Below are 19,897 nucleotides of genomic sequence, written 5' to 3'. Positions count from 1 at the left end.
TTACATGTCGGTCGGTCAGTCATGATGCTGGTGGTTTGTAGACACTGAGCAAATCGTTCCCTTCAGTCGCTAAATCTGTCGATTGTGGATCGTGATGATGTAGGTGTTTGGAATTCCATCACGACAATGCAACCAACATAAATACCGGCTAGGATCGTTTACATTGATCTTCCGGTTCCGGTCGCCCGTGTTGGGCGTTAAAAAATGACGAATAAACTTCCCACATTTGCATTTAAATAGTGACACTGTCCGCGCTGCACCACTTGGCGAACGATTTATTTCATTGCCTTGCATTTTAATTGCTAGGATGGATTCGGGATACTCACTCGATGCACGGTGGAGGCAGTTATTAAATTGTGGAAATCACATCAGAAGCCAATTGCGCAACAATCGCCATAATCAATGAAATCACACTTCATCATACCTCGCACGCTAACGTGCACTGTTTGTATCCGTGTGTCCGTGTATATGTGTGTGTGTGGTTCGCCCCGTTCCGCCCTCACCACAACAGAACACACGGGGGTGGAAAAGCGAGCATAAAAATGCAATTGCACATATCCCACCGACCTCACCGACACAGTATCTGTCACTAATTGCATGCCACGGATTTTCTTCTCTCGTGCTCCGTGCTCGAGCTCGTCCACAGCTCAACAGCACGCAAAAGGCTCGCCGCTGAAGATGGTGGAGGGCAAACGGGCGGTCACTTCCGTCCCGATTGCAGCAGTAATCAAATGTACGAGAGCCACCGTAATTAGTGGAGCAGCGTAATGATTAATTATCCTCTTGCTGACTGTCGTTGGCTCCATTGTTTCACCATTTTGTGGTGAGACAAGAGAGACAGAGAGAGAGAGAGAGAGAGAGAGAGAGAGAGGGAGAGAGCACCACGAGTGGGGAGGAAAAGGCGAATAAAAGAAAATGACCAAACTCAGTGCCGCAAACAGGCAAAGGCAAGCGCTCTCTGTTGCAGTAAAGGAGTCCTTGACTCGTTGTAATTAAAATGATGTTCGTTGTCGAGAGGAATCCTGGTCGGATTAAGGTATTTGTGTGTGTTCGCGGGCGTGCGTGTTCAGTTCAGCGGGAAGCATACAGGGAACCAACTATTGGCGATAAAGCGCGTAAAGGGGAACTATCCGTTTTTCAAGTGTTTAAGCTTCTCAAGAGTATCGCAGCTTTAGCATTAATTTCTAAAACTCGTTTAAATACAGGGTGCAGCCTTTTTCATAATAATCCTATTAAATTCGAGGTTCTTTCTGAAGAGTTCCAGAGTTGTATAAGATCTTTCCTTTTAGAATAGTTGCCAAATTAAACAACGAATTTCCCATTATTCTAAGTCAAAGTCTAGCTCAAAAATCGACAGAATTTTGATAAAAGATTTAGAAAATTAGGAATAAGTTAACATGACTACCGTTAAAATGATGCGCAGATGGAGTGATCCAAATGTTAAACGGAATGCATCCGAAACATTTGACGATAGATGCACTCAATTTCATTCCAACCGTTGTATCCTTGCCTATTTTTCATAAAGTATCTAAAACTTTTCATACTCGTCATACTTAGAATGATCAAATCTCCGAAAACTAGGACTCATCGTGTACTTGCTTTCACACAACACAACAAAATGCAATTCGCTAGCAAACATGCATTTATCAGTTCATGCATTTTAATTGTTTAACTTCTAAAACTCCGTCTTGATCGTTCTTGCTGCATACACCTTCTGTCACCGTACAAAACCAACACGTTTCAACTGCAACAAAGAGTGTGGGAATATGAACCACATCAAAGGTACTGCACACGCGACTAAATTCCGCGCCATTAATTCGTTTTGCTCCGATTTGGAGTGCGTTGTTCCGGGTGTGTGAGTGTTTTTCGTCGTTCGGACTCATTTGCATCCTTGCAAGCGGCCCCGTTCCTTGATATACTATATTCGCATGAAAAAAGGAATTCTTTTTATTCTCCGTACCAAATGCCACTAAAAACTCCCGTTGCACGGAGACAGAATGACTGTGGATTGGACAAAAACCGTGGGGAGAAGACCGTGAGGAAAACCTCCATTCCAAAGGGTTTTCCATCAGCATCCACCAGCCCGTGCTTTCGCTCCTTCTCTGCCGTTCTTCTCTTCCCACCCATAGCGCGCTCCACATTTAATGTAATTTTTTGCAATTTGTAAATTCCACTCTCGGATGGTTTGGCGCACGAACGCCCGCTCGCCCCCACGCGGTCCGTGGGGCGGTCGGTCGGCCGGTAGAAAAAGATTTATTTTTTTTCGAAATCTACCTCCACCGACCAACACCGGGTGGACGGAATACCGAACGAGCGCATTTTTTTGTGCCCATCAATTCGTCCACCGACGCACGCGGCGATTCTGCGGTTTTCGTTTAGCGGCGCTTGGGAATAGTTTAACCAATTTCGTTAGCCGTGCACATACACGGGCCTGTTTCCATTTTGTGTGCATTTATGTGATGAATGGATTGTGTTCGCTGCCATTCTGCGTTCGTTCGCATCGTTTATCGAGCTTTATTTGGTTCATTTTCTCATCTACTGCTAGCCACGCAGATTGAATGTTTCCATTTTTGTGTTCTCTACGCCGGGAACACGGAACTAAACGCTGGCCGCTGTTCGATTCGATTAGAAAACATTCGCGAAATGGGTTCCCGATGAGTTTCGGTTCCCGTTTGCTGTTTGTTTAAAGACATTGTCCATTTGGCGGACAGGTACGAGTGGTCCAGCGACAATGTCACTGATGAGTGGATGGGCGAGTGAATACTCTGCGCGTTTTCCGTTCAGAAGAAGCCTCCTCGTGGTTCGTTTCGATTACAGATAACACTCGTTGCCTTTCGTTCGCACTTTTCAAAGCTCCTCCACATTCCACACTTAAACGCATTGGTAAACGACCCGGAAGCAAATTATGCATGAGGTTTTGCCGTTTCCTGTCTTCTATCTGCAACGTCACTACTGCTGCTGCTGCTGGTGCTGGTGAAAAGCTGGTGACCAGCATCCAGCCATCCAGCATCAATCGTGTCAACCGTCATCCCGTCTCCAACGCCAACGGCCATTCGGACTCATTGTACAACCATATCACGTACCGTTGAAGGACCAAAAATGGATTTACATGAAATGGCGTTAAATACCGTCGCAGCACGCATTTCCTACGTATCGCCATGAGAGAGTGATCGCGGGGGGAGGGGGGGTGTCACACACATCACAAGGGAAAAACTGGGTCTCGATGGCCAAATCGTCGTTTAGATCCGAGCCCAGCAAACCAGTGGTCGCATCGTCAGCAGAACCAAACGCCCGTGCGCTCGTTCAGAGCTCAGTGTATCCGTTCGAAGGGCTCGAGCGTCTGCGGTGTCGATGGGTTTTTTTTTGTGCAAAGTCAGCACTCGTTCAGCGGCCGCTCGTGACACTCACACCAGTTCGTGATCGGTAGGACGGAGCGAAAAAGGAAAAAAAATCACCACCAAAGTGGAATGTCCATTTCATGATGTGTTCCGCTCCCGCTTTTTTTTTGTCTGTCACCGGAAATCCTTGTGCTGATGATGATGATGATGATGATGATGGTGTGATGCTGCTACTAAGGGTGCCCACCACACTCTCTCACACGAGCGCGGATGTCGGCGGACAATTGGACGGACCGCGTCATTATTGAAACAACAGGTATCACTCGGCCATCCGAGGGATCCTAGGAACGGTGAACGGTGGCCGGTGACATAATCCATCCTTCCGGTCGGCTCTGCGTGACAGCAGTGATGGGACCGGATGAGATCCCTCTGCCTCTCCCCCTTACCCTCGTTTCTTTCCGGAGTCTATGGGGAAATGGAATCACAATGTGCGTGGACATTCATGATGCCGGATGATGCCATTCTTCGACCGAGTGTAGCATCGGCCACCTGGTTCGACTAGGCCACAGCGGCAGGACGGATGGGTTTTGGTCAGCGCATTGAGCTTGGAATTGAGGCAGAGCACCACCAAGCGAAAGGTTAATCGATACAGCTTCATCACAAAGTAACGCAAAATGTGTGCTAAACGGTCGAGCAGTGAAATCCGCTGCCATCACTCATCGTACCGTCGTCATCTGTGGCGTGATGGTTCGCTTTGGTTGTCAGCTTTGGTGGGAATAGAATGGTTAGAGAAGAGCTTTTACTGGCGTCTTTTGTTGACGTGGTGATCGTGTGTGTTAATTATGATTTGTTGCAAATTGCAATTCAATGCATCTAGTGATTGAATATTTTTTTTAGCTATGGAGTATTTCTGTTTAATTATCTTTTTTGGTAAGGGAATCAGAAACATTTCACTATATATTGCACAAACTCATATTAGCATGCGGGTCGCTGAAGAAAGTATGAACCAGTTCGCGAGCCATTTAACCACATAATTGCGAGGTGCGTGGCTTTATTAAATTTGCCTTTTCCCACCAAATCCCAACCAGTGTCGGTGTTCGTGGCCAGAGAGCTAAAGGCAATTCCATTTATTGATCCATTGATTTAGCTCGTTGTCTAAATCTGATGATGGAGGCGCCAGTACCAGGTAGAATTGCATACTTTCAGGGATTTGTAATGAGGAATGTTGAAATGATGAAAAAAGGTTTCTTTTCAGTTTTCCAAACACTACTGTCATTGCAGATGTATTATCAGTCTTCAATTCAAAGTCCCCTGGTCTATAAAATATATCAACAAATACCATAAATATGTAGTTTTAGACGAAGGAAGCTATTACCTTCTGTACAAAGCAGATCGATTGGCATTTTATTGTGGGATTTTGTGTCAAATGTATGGCTATTGTGTACAATCGAATAGTTATGCAGCTTCTCATAAGCAAATTGATGTTTTACTAAACCGTTTACGGATAAAGGTAAAAGGGTGTGCAGCAAGAAATGATGCTTTGCCAGCCATTGCCATGGTACAGCATTCAATTTGCTAACTTCTTCAGCCCATCGCAGTATTGCGAGCGAAGCTTTTTTCCATATTTTGCATAACCAGTATCCCAGGCAATGCCAAACCACCTGAAACGAAACCTTTGCGCAACCGTTCCTATTTTTCGGCACGATTTTAATCATTTATCATTCATCACCGTCCCGCCGAATCTATCATCGACGCAAGCAAGTTTGAGTGCTTCGCCGACAGCCCGACAGTAGCGCTGGTCGTCACCAGAGCAACCAGCGCAGACGGAAAAACGCCGCGAATGTGCTTGCCTACTGTTTATGACCGGCACAACGGGGTAAAATTGAAAAAGGAAAACAAACCTCGCGGAAAGGGGAAACGACGTTAGCAAATGAGTCCTCCCAGGCTCGGCCTGGTGATGTATATCCTGGGGTTGAGTTTTTCCTGTTTTTTTTCAGGATATTTTAGGCGTGCACGTATATGAACGAGGAAAGAATTTGCAAGAAGAGTGATCGCTCATCCCGCTATCCATCCATCTATCCATCCATCCATCCCACGAACGTTCATATTCTTCCGTGAACCGTCGCCCTGCAAAGCGAGCGTGTGCATTTGTCCTGGCCACAACACATACGGAGCGAACGAACGAGCGAGCGAGTATGTGTGCTGAGGAATGGTAAAGGAATGGCCACCGAATCTCGACGCACTTGGCGCTGGCTCGTCGCCGGAATCTCGCGGAACTTAATATATAAATAATGATGATAAACGACGGGAGTTTTCACCTCACAGGCCGCGCAGACCGACGGCGTGGATATGTTGGTTCCTGTCTCACACGCTCCACCTTCTCCCCCTTCTCCTTCTTGTACTAGCGGGGACGCTCGTCGGTATAAGACTTTTGGTATGCTCACACTCCGCGACTGGTGTGGTTTCTCGGTGGCCCACGCTATCCACCACGCCAGACTGGTGGACGGTCTGATGCCCCTCACCTCTCCTTACCACCAGGAGCAGCAACAGCAGCAACAGCGACAGGACAACGACCACGCGCGTCCGTTAAGTAGAAGCGGGCGGAAATGTAACGGATGATTTATGAACCGAAATTGTAAAGTTACTCCACAGTGACGGTGCTCTGTGCTGGTTGAGGTGCTCCAGGAAATGGTTTCTCGTATTATTTTTCATCCCTCCAACGGTGGCCAACCGCCGCCAGGTTAATGAGGGAACCGACCGTTGCTTTCGTTTTCGTTTCCTTCGTTCCGTTTGTCGAACGACGTTGACGGTCTGGGCGTCGATCGACGACGACATCTCCGCGTGACGCGATTTCGTTCCCTCTGCATCCGGCTGTCCGCACGAGCACACAATGAAGTCCATGAACCAGGCGGGTGTTCCTTCGGGGAGGCGCGCGATACCGTATGCTAGTCCTCCTTCCCTTGGTTGGCTGGCCGTCCCTTTTGATGTCATTGTTGTGCCGTGGTTGCCGACGCACACGCACGCAAACAGCACAGCGGGAAAGGTAGGGAGAGAAAGGAAAACAACAATCCGGGAGCACCTTTTGGCTGTGGTCGCTTTTGGCTGTCAGATTTGCGATAACACGATACGGTTGCTGATTTTATTGTCCCCGGGGTGTACGGTATGTCCGTCGTGCGGGCTAGAGACGTTTGGTGGCCATTTCTTTTATCATTAGGAAATGACATGGAAACGAAACCGAAAGCCAAATCGGTATAATCCAAATAAAGGGACACACCGGCAGGGCGTCGGCCGCGGTCGCTGACTAATATTCCTGTCACGCACTTTGGTTCTATTTCCGGAGGAGTGGTAGAGGAGAGGGTGTTGGTGGTGGCGGTGGTGGTGGTCAAAGGAGCGAACCACTGGGCGTTGAGTTTTGGGATGATAATCTACATCCGATGGAAGCCTTAGTAGCGCTGGATCCCAGGCCCGAAGTTTTGGGGCACTGACCACCGACGGGCACTGGAGTTGGTTCGTTGGACCAGGCACCAGCACGCACCATGTTGAGGAACAATACCAAACCGTCCGTTCGCGGCGCGTTATTCCGGAGGGAAAAGGTCCTCGTTCCAGGACCGCCCGGTTTCCGGTTTCGGGAGAACGAATTAATAAAATTCAACCACCGACAGGCGACCGTAGGCGTCGTCCATAAAATGGCGTATATTTAAAATATTTCTTGTTTCGTTCATTTTTGCCTTTTCAATTTATGACTCTCATTTGCGTCCATTGTATTTATGGACGCGGTCTCACCCAAAACCACACACTGTTGCTACTGGCAATAGAAGGACGATCAGGAAAAGAGGGAGAAGCAGAACTAGGACAGGACACAGATTGACACAGGACGTAGTTTGGGGTTTTTTTTATGTTTCCCAGTCACCTGTAATGAATTACATGCTCCATTGATTTCATTCGTTTTCGGGAAAGTGTTTGTTTTCGGAAAATGTTGATTGAGCGAGTGATGGAGAGATAGAGAGCAATGCTAGAGAAGTGTTTCAAGTGAAAGTGTTTGTGTTTGGTCGTAAATAGAATGAAGTTTCTAGTACTTAATCATCGTTCAACAGATTTTTACGTCTGATCCTTCCGATAACGAGTCACTCGCCATGATATAACGACCTTGCTTATCGGGAATCTCGTTTTTCACTCACTTCAATAATACTGTTACTACAAAAGCGTTCCACGAACCGGACTCTGGTTTTAGGCAAAAGATTGAGCAATCGCTAACCAGGGAATGAGGGCTCTGATATCCTTTGAAATGTTTTGACTTTAAGTCAGATTGTTTACCTCCTTAAACAAGAAAAATCATTGTCTTTATCGTGAAAACACAATTTCAAATAACGATCTCTTCGACGCTCAGCAGAGAACTCCTGCTCGGCGAATCTGTTTCGCAGAACAGTTCGAGAAACGAACGAACGGCCTCAAACGAAATTGTTGCTTGCCATCATCCTTGTGTGGTGAGATAAACTGTTTGTCCTTTTTTTAAGTAAAATTGATTTACAAAATGCGAAATTGTTACATTCGTACAATGTGGGTGCATTTCATGTCTTTTGACTAATGCTTCATCGCACAGATTATCTATTCCCAGGTCAATGTTTGTGCCTTGACTTGTGGGTTCGCATCTATTCACTGATTGTATCTTTGTGCCAGAAGAACTGAATGATCTTCTCAGCACTGTCCCAGGTCAACAAAACATTTCCGAAAATCGTCAAATGTATTGTATTCTGACAAAACAGCCCAACACTTCAGACAACGGACCTTTAAGGAGGTCAAACACACAGACCACCAGAAGGCTCTATCCGATCAAAAGCCGGCCCACATCAGATTGACCTCGAAGGGGTCTTGGCGCTTGAGAAGAGACCGTCTGCAAGGAGTAAGCAATTGACTCCTCCAGCTCTGCCGTACTCACTATTTCTCAGAACACTTGCCGTACGAAATGCTTTCCACGATGCAACTCAGGCTAAAGGCACGCGATCCAACAGAAAGGAGGAAAAAAAACCGAATCGATTACGTGAGCAAAAAAGGAGAGCAGAGCAGAGAAAAAAAAACTCCGACAGCGAAAGACTTGAAATATGATCAGCAATGAGGCCTGACATCTCTCCGTGTCTTTCCACACCGGACACACCACACAATAGAGCCATCTCCCCTTCTGGTTCTTCCCCTCCAGCGCACTCACAGCAAAACTCCACACGACAGCGGATCATCAATCCGCAACCGGACAATGCTAGTGACAGCTTGCGGGTATCGCGCCACCACCACCACCATCGCGTTCACGTCACGTCACCAGAGGCATGGAAAGTAATCGTCAGCATCGCGTTAGCGCGTGCCCCAGCTGTGGAATACCGTGCGAGCACGAATCCGGTGCGCCAGGACGAAGGCGAGCAGCTTTTTTGTGACTCGCCGCAGACCAACACACGCGACCACCACCACCACTCCATTGTCAGGAGGCTTCAAAGGCTTCCTCCGAGGAGGTATGGATGACGTCAAGGGTGGGGTCCGAAGCTGCGGTGTTTCCGGCGCAAAACCAAGCACAGACCGAAGCACCGCCAACGCGGTTACGCGAACAAAAAAAACAGCTTTTAATGGATTCTCAGACACTGGGAGCGTCATCTTTTGCTCTCTCTCTCTCTCCCTCTCTCTCTTTCTCTCGTTCTCTCTCTCTCTCTCTTTGTCACCGCAACCAGTGGAGTTTTCCATGTAAAGTAAACGAACCGGCACCGCACGGCACCGAGAAACCGACGGGGACAGGACACGTGGCAAAATTAATGACAGTTTAATCACGAAATAATTACAGTTTCATTTCTGCGAATCGGACATCCACTTGGTGCCGCTATCCTCAACCACCATCCGATGTGCCAGGATGTGTGGTGCCATTTGTGCCAGTGTGTGATGGCCGCGAAATAGGTGAAAGAAAAGCGAAACCAAAGAAAACTCCACCGGTAGCAATCAGTACGGTACGACGATCCGTGGGCCAGGTGTAAGCGATCCCCGGGAGTCGTGGAAACAAATTTCAATTTGCTTCCATTACACCGGCTGAACGGGTTTAATTGTTTCCGATCCGCGATCCGCGATCCGCGATTCCGATCCCGGGGATTCCGTGCACCTGGCGTAACCATAATAAGCGAGCGGTGGAAACGGTGGAAAATTACATCGCTTTTCCGGTGATTGCCGAATGCCGAGATTGATTTCTTGCATCTTTTCGATTGGGATTCGCGGTGGTAACATATCAATCGAACCCGAACACAGTCCTTCGTCCTTCATTAGCGAGCTCTCTCTCTCTCTCTGTTCAAAGATGGAGAGCAAAGTAATTAATTTTCTGCTGCTTCCGGGGGAAAAATCTTTCGACCGTTTTGGCCACTCGAGCGGATGTTGGCAAAGCATTAATTAAAGTGGAAAGCGCTCGATCCGCAGCCGGAATGTTACTCTGCTCCTGCTGCCACTCCTTCAAGTGAATGATCATCACCAGTTCAGCAACGGTTTTGTGCGTTTTCCACTGCTGATTTTCCAATCGGCCACCAGTATTCCCTGTCAAACCAAACCATCCCCCCCGGGGGTGGGGAAGCACAAAGTAATCCGCACAAATCCGTGGCCAGCCTACCCCCGCCCTCGTTATGGTCAGCGAACGCCGCGAACAAAGAATCATTTTCCATTCCCAAACCCTCCCCCCTCCCTCTCCCTTCCGTTTTTGTCCCCTCAGGCAATGGAAAGTTTGGCGCCGGTCCTTCCTGTCGGTATCACCCCGAAAAAACCCCAAAAACCAAATCCGAGTGGCCGCCGCAGGAAATCGGTTAAAATCAACTCATCAAACCGCATCGGCGTGGCACCTCGCAACTCGCACCTCATAAATAAAGCCACCAGACCAGACCAAACCACGGAAACGGGCAACGGGGAACGGGGGACTCATCGCCTCAGAAGCCAATCCCACTTCCGATCAATAATCGGTGGGCGGTGATGGCGTCCAAAGTTTCGCTCGCACCTTATTAACTGCGGCAACGGTGCGCCAGGTGAAGAGAAGAGAGGCGGTGGGGTGGCAGTAGGAGGAGGAAGTTTTCATGGAAAACTTGAAAGCAAACTTTTCACCCACCGTCCACCCCTTCGCGTTTGAAGGTGGAAAGAAATCCCGGAGAATCCTTCCTCGCGGAGCCCTGGACGCGTTGCTGGAGAAAGTTGGAGCCCTCAGCGAGGCCCGATCGTTATGTCCGTGGGTTTCCGGGTAGCGTGAGAGCGTGGGTAGGTAACGCTGGCCCGTCACGGTGTGCCAGCAGATTGTTAGCGCCGGTCACGGAAGAGTGACGGTCGAGTGAGGCGAACCAAGCCCCTTCCGTCCCAGCTGACAGCGGTCGTCGAGGAGCGTCGAAAGTTTGTTTACGTCCATCCGACCTGCCACGCGGCTAAGCGGCTTAAGGAGACGTTTATCCAAAGCTATTTTTAATGAAACCGGGACCACCGAACGAGCTGGTGGCAGGTACTGGTTCCGTGGTTCACCGACATCCGCGGCCTCACGCTATCTGACTTCCCTGAGGTGGCTTTCGCCATTCTCTCTTCTCTCTCTCTCGCTCTGTCTGCATTGGCGATGAACCGGAAATGGTTTGCATCACAGCCCACGGCGAGCCACTGAGTGACTGACTTCGTAGCGTTAGGTTGCCAGCAGGTAACGCAGATTGGAGCAAATCACTTCGATGCACTTCGAACCATTCTTCGACTCTGTAACAATCGGGCCACGATGGTCGAACCCACTGAGTGGACTTTTGTTCCTCCAGGTCGATGGCAGTTCAACACTTCATGCCTTTTGCTACCAAATAATGTTTCAATTGGTTGGATAGCAGCTCTTAATCGGTTTACACTTAATGTGAACTACTTTTGAGCATTCAAGTACCATTGGGATTGAGTTTCTTGTTGAGCAGCGTACAATATGGTCATCATTATTCGATGGAAAGCGCTTAGCGAACAAGGGAAACACTCACTGATACTCTTCCGTGTCTCCGTTTCTCCTGAGACACGTCTTTCAATCTATTCTCTAGGACTTACTCCTAACGGTCTTTATGTTGTTCCTTCTCACCTCGAGCTACACGTCCCTGTTACAGCACCGATTATCTTACTACAAAGAGAAAGAAAAACAGATTGTAAAGCTTCTTGTATCAGCTGACAACGTGGACGTCGGTGGATGGTGTTTCACTTTTTACGCTCTTAAATCGTTACAAGCTGAACGTGGTGCCGGCCATGGCACCATCGTACGCTGCTCAATGCGCCCCGGGAATAGGGACACCGGTAGGAGACACATGCTCACCGTGCTCATCAGGCGTGAAATTAGTTTTCTTTCTGTGTTCTGTGTGCCATATTTTCCAGCGAATGGCTGACTGCCACTAGATCGTACCTTTTGCTCTTCTGCATTCACGTTCTGATAACAACTTACTCGTTCGCTCCGCGAGTCTGGCGCGTGTTGTTGGCCGGTATTTTCTCATAAAAGTAATAGACTAAAGAACGTAAAAGAATGTTGATGCGGCAGTGCGAACACAGAAATGTCTCGCCAGTTTCGAAGCATCATCAGCAACAACTTTCCAACCATTTGCAGCTCGCGGATGTTTCCTTAAATTGAATCAGAATGGAAAAGAACCCGTGCATCGTTACAACCGCTTTTCTGCGGCACAAATGGAATCATTTGTAGGGAAATGGATGCATGCAATGAATTACCAGGTTCTTTGTGTTGATTACAACAGGTTCCACGTCTATAAAGTGTTGCAACTGAAGGTCAACTAATGCACACGCGATGCTGGATTGCTACACGAGCTAATGAACACTTTTCACGCGGCGGTGCACAGACGACTGTTTACGATGCACAATTTTCCACACAAAAAAGTTCAATCTTCCCCACATTTAACACAGATTTATGTGGGCTTCTCGCGCCAAACGATGGGGTGGAGCGATTAAAAAATGAATTTCTTCAAAGCGATACGAAGCGTGGTGGTGAAAAGAGAGCAGCGCAGAACATAACTGCGCGTCGGTCGAAAACACGAACACCAACACTCGCGTTCGCGTTGGAAGCGAAATCTGAAGTGGTGGCCATTCGTATGGCAAGTCAATTTCTACAAATGTTCATTCCACCACAGCAAGCGCGCCCCTTTGGAAAAACGCTATCCCCGACGGAAGGCGACACGAGCTACGGCGCGGATAAGGACCCAAAAGGGAAAGGGTGCAGCCGCCTCAGGGGATGGCAAGAAATCGGAGTCAATTACGATAGCAACTTAGAAAACGGGGCGAGAAAGATTTACGGCAGGGAAGCATGCAAACAGCGTCCTTTGCCTTGGCGTCCATTTTGAGGTCTTTCCGCTTTGGTCCTGGCTGGTCTTTGCTGACTTCCTATTTCATTGCCACTCGAAGCGATTCTTTCTTCTCTCGACGCTCGGTATCTGCTGATGCATAAACCCTTCCGGAGGGACCAAGGTTTACCAGAGACGAGCAAGTGGTGAACGACTTTCGCTTCGTTGCGTTTTGTACGTCCGGGTCCGCGAGAGCCCCCCGGGTTGAAGATCGTGCGCCTGAAGCAACGCGGTTGTAATGCGGGAAAGGCACCACAAATGGCTTCGTTCGTGATAACTCAATCGCTTCTTAATTTGTTCCAAATGAGTAGACACGGACAGCGATGGAAAGCGGAGGAGACAGAGAGAGAGAGAGAGAGAGAGTGAAGGAGTTTATAATAAAATGGTTCGAAGAAATTAAGATAAGTCAGTGCCCGAAGTGGACCCAAAGTAAACGACGGAACTTGTGAACATTGCGCTATATCAATCCTCGTCACGAAGGTTCGCATATTAGTTGTATGTGTGGTGACAAATAGTGTTTTAACCAAACGGAAAACCGAGCGTACGAGATAGCGGCGGCCAGATAGGATGATAAATGGAAACACTACTTTCATTTTAATCACCGGAGCGAAGCGAAGTTACTCTACCTTCGAGCAAAAGTAAACGATTTCACAGCCAATAAATCATGACCAATCATAATGGGTCCCGTCCCGGGCCCCGGCACGTACCCTTTGTCCCCGGGCACATAGAAAAAAAAAATAGGAGAGAAGACCAACAACATCCTTAGGCCAGCTTATGGGCCAATTCCCGACCGATTCGCTTACCGAGCGGTCACACGAGCGAGCAGCAGCAACAACAGCAACATTCTCGGTGCCCCAAGAAAGGGTTCCGACGGAGCGACACCGGCACCGGATTGGATTACTACCCCAATAAACTATAAATATTGAGCATTTGAGTAGCTGGCCCGGGGACCGTTACGCACGAGCACAAAGGGTAAAGTGGACCCTCCGCCTTCACTCACTCCCAGTTTCCACTTCTACCACCGTTGCTGCTACTTGCCATGTCCACACCCAACCCTGTCCATTGCAAGATACGGGGAAGGAGAGTAAGAGGAGTTTCGAATTCTTTTTCTCCTTCTTCCTTTACACTCGAAAGCCCGCTATGGACACCTTGGGCAGTGTTCCCATGGCGTTTTTGCGTTTCGCCGCTCTGCAGAGCCCGATTGTGGTGCGGTACAACCTTAACGAAGATAAGGTATCCTGTATAAATCATTGCATAACCCGGGCCGAGCGTGTTCTAAATAGGGGGCAGTGAGAGGAAGGGAGGATTTATCTACTGTTGCCGGGGGAAACAGATACATGATCACAATGTAACAACTCCCGCCGGACCGATATGGTCACAGTGCCATACGACTGTCTGTAAATGAATAGACATTCGCTGGGACAGAGGGAGAGGGGTGGGTGGTATAATTCATTGTGCCAATCGTAAAGTTTCCAAACATCGGTTTTGATATATTTAAAACATCACAGAAGATGTCTAGTCTGGGCCTCTTTTTACTTTGTTTAATTATGTAATTATTTGTAATTATATGTAATTATTTATTTAGATGGGTTACTAATACTTCAAACGCAACAAGAACAGATTTGCTTGGTTCTTAGTAAAATTATTTAACGTAATTACAGGTACAACAGGATTATCTTATCAAGATCAATCCACATCAAGCGAATCTATTTGTTGCAAAGGAACACAAAGTTCCAATACAGAACACAGGACATCGTTTTCAAGGGGCAGGAATTTGCAAACATTGCACTCGTAGTATGTGCAGAGGTGACTGACCGCACCGCCTCGTGGTCCTTCTTCGAAGGCTCCTGAACAATTTCCAATCATATCCGGAACATGCGAAAACATTATCAATGGTGATGGAATGCAATTCCTTGAAGACTGTGCCTATCTGCAACGCCAAGTGCAGCATTCGCCAGCTCCTTGATGCGCAGCATGAGATGACTTTGAATCATCATCATCATCTTCTGTGATCAACAGAGGGTTTCAATGGCACGGCTAAACATATCAGTAGCGCATCTCTGGCACCTCCGACCCGTTCAATGCCTTCCGGTGCAGCCGAGAAACCAGGAAACCTCAACCGGGACCGTGTGCAGCTTTGGCGTGTAATCTAATTAGCAGAAATGGAACATGTTTCATTTACCTTCAGTTTTCTTACATGCCCTCTGCACTCCGGTCCGGTCAGGTCCTGGCCAGAGATGGAGACGGGTTCTATTTGAACTGGAATGAGTTTTCCCAAGATGTAGTCATACCAACAGTCTGACCAATAGAATTCCCCATCCACAAATCATTTGCTTCTTGATTGAACACATTGATTTACAGGACGGCATTGAGCGATGGCGTGTGGCATGTTGGTATGTTTGCAAAGTACATTAATTACGTGCAACGTTTGTCAAAATTCTAACAAACCACAACGAGCACCAAGAGCCGCACAATCGGCTGATGTACTCTGAAAGCTTTAAGTTTGATGGTTTTCCATCAATTTTTCCAACATTCCTTGCGTTTATGCTCTCCAAAGTCCGTTACAAAAAGGCATGGACACTTCGCCAACAGTTTCGAGCGAGCAAACTTCCACTTCGAACGATTAATCTCTTCGCTTTCTTATTCCAAGCGGCAGTCCCCGAGAGCGGTCGTAGTACCGCTATTAAGCCTTAAGCTCTTCGAGGATTAACGAAATCCGGAATCCTTTCACCGGTTCCAATGTGCCCGGGACCGAATTGGTTCAGGTCTTTTCGATGGATCCGAGGGTTCCTAGCTGCAGATAAATTCTCGGCCGGTTCGTTTCGTCCGGTCATGTACTGCCGGACAGCATTTCAGACGACGACAAGCTGTACTCGTCCGATCGACCGAACGAACGGTTGGAACCATCCCTTGGTGACCGGCCAAGGGCTCCGATTAGTGACTGGGTTCGGTTCGCTGGCGGGGATGTGCAAAGTGAGTGAACGGCGGTATGCTTTGGGGCATAAATATGGTCATCAATCGAGCATGAAAAGCCTTGCTTTTCAGATCCGGATCAATGCGTGTCGATATCCGTGCAAGATTTACGAGAACACGGTGGAAGACGGTCCGAGGTCTTGGTCTCGGTCTCGCTCTCAGTTCAGCTCAGGCCAGCGAAGGACGACATCATCATGTTTGCTACATCATGCGAAATGATGGTCGCTACTGGAACTGGAACGGCCGAATGGACCGGGAGGATGGACTTCCTGTCCTCGATCTCTTTCCTTATTTATTCTTCTCGGTCTGGGGCTTAGCCCGGTTACCGCCCCCCACGGGACCGGTGCTTCGTCATCGGGATCGGAAGAAAGCTCTCGGAAGATCGTGACGAATCGTGTTGCGAGAGAGAAAAATAAAAAAAAAAAGACTCCGCAAGGTATCGGTCAAGCGAAACATGGAACTCGGACGGGCTCCTGGAGAAGTTTAGCTCGCGTTCGTCGCCCAATTCAATTAAACAAACACGATAAATGTTTGCGGTCCACCATCACAGACGATTCCGATACGAATCTTGATGACCATGGCGCAAAACGATGTGAACCAATTCCTCCGAATCGAATCGGAACGCTCGGTGACTTGACAAATGTCAAACGTTTGCTTGTCCGAATCGCTTTAGCGGTCCACGATGGATGGGTACGGATTGGATAATCATTAGCTTCGCTAAATCGTGCTTATCAGCAGTCAGCAGACAGACAGATCGTGATGGCCTCCGGTTGGTCGATGGAAGGAGTTGAACCAAAACTAGTTCCGACACCGTACCGCCGGGTGATCTTAATTTTGTTCTGAGACATGTGACCATTCCATTTGCGAATTACGATGGTGGTTACGGGGCTGGCCACTACAACCGAGCTTTCCATGGGCCTGCGAAAGGCCTATCAGCCAAATGTCCGCAGCGAACCGTCCCACACTCAGCCACGAAACAAGGGTTTTGGTTTGGACTTTTGCCGAAAACCCATAAAACTTTGGAATGTACTCCCTCCCCTCTCTTTTGCGGCTGACGGTGGCCATCGAAGGCCCTCCCTTTATGCGATGATCTTTCCCCACGCATTGGTAGGGAACCTGCCACAGGAAATGCATTTAGAGCTCGAGTCTTCTTCAGGTTTTTCGGAAGGTTTGTGGGGTTTCTTCTTGGTTTGTGGTTGCAGCCACCAGTGTTTCCTGGGGTGTTCCACAGCAGGGAATCCGCAGTGCCGAATAATTCAAAGCAAAGTTGTTGGCTGAAGAGCAATTAAATTGTTTCGATAGTTGGTGCTTGTAACTGTTGCTAACCGGCTGTTTGTTAGCTAGCCAAACGGTTAGACCGTGGCAATGTGGGCAATGTGGGCGCATGAACCACATTGCAACTTCCACCGTTTAACTTATGTGTTGGAGGGGTATTTTTTTTGTAAAAAAAGTTTTTCTTTTTTTGCAAGCCCTGAAACACAGAGCACAACACAGAGAGTGTGAAAGAGAGAGATAGTGGCGAGGTGAGTCAATGTTTCAATGGTTTTCGTCTGGAGTGGAATCATCTGAAGAGCATAAGTTTTGGGCGACGGACGAATGAATTGTGCCGCATTTTGGTTGCCACGGTTTGTAACGAAGCAAAAGCATAAGAACAGCTGCTGCTCTTCCTTCTGCTTACCTTCGCCATTCGTTGTCTCGTTGCTTTCGACGCCGCTTCTCGTTCTAACAATTCATTTCCATCTTTTGCCTCTTCTTGGTACGGTGTCTGACTGTTTGGTTACTCTATCACGCTACCACCGAATCAAAAAGATTGCGAAAAGTCCATTATAAAAGTGTACCATTTGTGTACGGAATGCACTCGACTCTACCAAGAAAAAAATCGGTAGCAAAATAATAATATTTCAAGAAGAAGAGAAAAGAGCATAACTGTTCGTTGCTGGTTGAGCAATGGGCTGCTGCTGCTGCTGCCCGTAAAATGAAAACAAGAAACGTGCAAACTATTGACAACAAAAGGAGCTTTTCGATTGCTTAAACCATGATTCCATGAGTTGAGCGAAAAGTTGCGGAGCAGGGGGCCGGTGACTTTCTGGCAAAACCTGTGGCAAAAGGGAAGAAGAAGAAAGTTGCTTTTGTGTAAAATTGGCAAGTCAGCGGGCAACTACGGATTTCTAGCTCTTTCGGTGTGTTTTTGCTCTATCTTTTTTTTTTCTTTGCTCTATCTATCCACCACCAAAGCTGCTCCTATTATTGTTATTATACTATGCTGTGCCGTGGCCACGGTGCCCACGGTGTTCGCTTTATTTTCAAAATGGAAACTTTTCCAATTTTCTGTCGAATCATAATTTTCCAGTAATTTGGTCGCAAAAGTTCCGGCACGGAAAATGCTTCCGCTCCTTGCAAACCCAATGAAGCCCGAATGCCCCTCTATATCTTTCGCCTCGGTGCCCACCGTCCGAAACGGAATTGAAGGGCGCCCAATCCAACCAGAGAAAGGGAGAGACAACCCACCAATGATCCCGCAATCAACAAGGCGAGGCGAGGCGAGGTAGCGGTACGCCCGGCCAGCTTCAACATAAGAGGAATTAGTGCCAGTGTGATCATCTGAGCTCTGCGCCCAATATGTTGTGGGAGGGTCGCGTGGCCCGTGGAATGAGAAATGGTAAAAGCCAAAGCCCACAGCCACCCACAACCACCGCCCCCGATTCGGCCCAGCCAAAGGCTTCATGTCGTCCGGCAAAAAAGGCGGCGACTTCCACAATATCCATGAAATGGGGCAGCGTGCCGCCGTCGTCCGTTCCGAAAACCGCAGAAAATCTGAACAACCACAAATGACATTCCGTTCGCCGATTGCGAGAGACAGAGAGAGAGAGAGCACGAGAGAGCGACAGAGTGAGGAAGTGAATGCATGTGAGGTAGAGAGGCATGAGGAACTTTCGAATCGAGGGGCCAGCGAGAGACCGACCGAACGATGATGCTTTTGCATTTAGCTGGTGCCTGGAATTGGAAATGAAAATGCATTCCTTTTCCAATCGTCCTAATGGTAGGGAGGGCCGATAGAAAGAGCAAGAACGAAAAACAGGAGATGGAAGCCAAGGATGGTCTGATGGTTTTGGGGTCGGAACTGCAAAGCACTGAACCACGATCTTTTGTGGTGAAACTTTTTTTTTCCCACCCCATCTCCCCTTTTTTCAGCAGTAAAATGGCAAGCGAGTGCTTAAGATGATAAGCAGGAGGTGTCCAGGACGATTGCACCAATGGTGTCTAGTGGCTCTGTATTGTTTCAAATTAATAATCGTTGGTGCTTGTTGGCAGAAGTGGTTTATTATCGTTTTTCGCACATTAAAAGTAGGAACCACATTAACGCTGTTCGTTTCCACTGAGTGTAAAATGTGAAGTAGTTCAATTCACCTCGAGTCAGTTTAGAATCAAATGGAGAGCAGCAATTAAGAATATCTAAATGGGCAAAAATCGGGAACAAGATGCGCTTATTGCTAAATTTTCTACTTTATTCGTGAAGTAGTTAATGTAATTTATTGTTGTTTTTATATATTTTGAACTTTTCACGTTGATGACCGATGAGCGTTTTGTTTGGCTATAAGAAAAAAGAGCCAACGTTGTATTTGTCTGATGTGTCCTGAAAAATCTACTTTGTCTACCCATGTTTCTTCATCAATTGAAATTATAACTATCATTACATACACAACCAATAAACTGGTCACCAACAATCGAAATAAACAAACTCATCCGCTTGCAGCTAAGCTGTGAATGGATGTAACAGCAAATCACACATTGCTAACTGACTTGGCAGCCAAGTCGACTGTTCATAGGCAAACGGTGCTCTCGCCAAAAATGTAATAAGAAACCCTCTAATTTATGGCACCCCCGTACACACATATCAAGGAATCTAATTATGATTCTTAAATTCCTTCCCACCTTTCCCGCTCACCCTGTTGCTCGCTGCCGGATCGCTTGGTGGCACGTGTGGTTAGCGCGATTGTTCAATGCCACTGCGCTCCATTTCCTTCGCGAGCGCAAACTTTTCACTTTCACTACGGCGCTCGGCTTGCCACGCGAGGATGACATGCCATTACATACGCAAGCCATACGGTGCTCTCTCTCTCTCCGGAAAAGCTGCGGTGGAGTGGTTGGGAAAATTAAATGTTCGTCATTTTTCTTGCGACCACATGGGCGTGCGATGGCAATGGCAACGACCAGGTGGAGCGGTGGCACAGGATCAGGTCG

General features: G+C 47.8%; 1 protein-coding gene across 1 annotated transcript in view; it reads left to right on the top strand.

Annotated features, from left to right (window-relative positions):
• The window catches only part of LOC126570475 (basement membrane-specific heparan sulfate proteoglycan core protein), a 217,016-nt gene that overhangs the window by 150,358 nt on the left and 46,761 nt on the right, over window positions 1-19,897 (top strand). The window lies entirely within an intron of this gene.

Source organism: Anopheles aquasalis, chromosome 2 (genome assembly GCF_943734665.1).
Source record: "Anopheles aquasalis chromosome 2, idAnoAquaMG_Q_19, whole genome shotgun sequence".
Classification (NCBI taxonomy): Eukaryota; Metazoa; Arthropoda; class Insecta; order Diptera; family Culicidae; genus Anopheles; species Anopheles aquasalis.
This window is presented reverse-complemented; position numbering and strand designations above follow the sequence as displayed.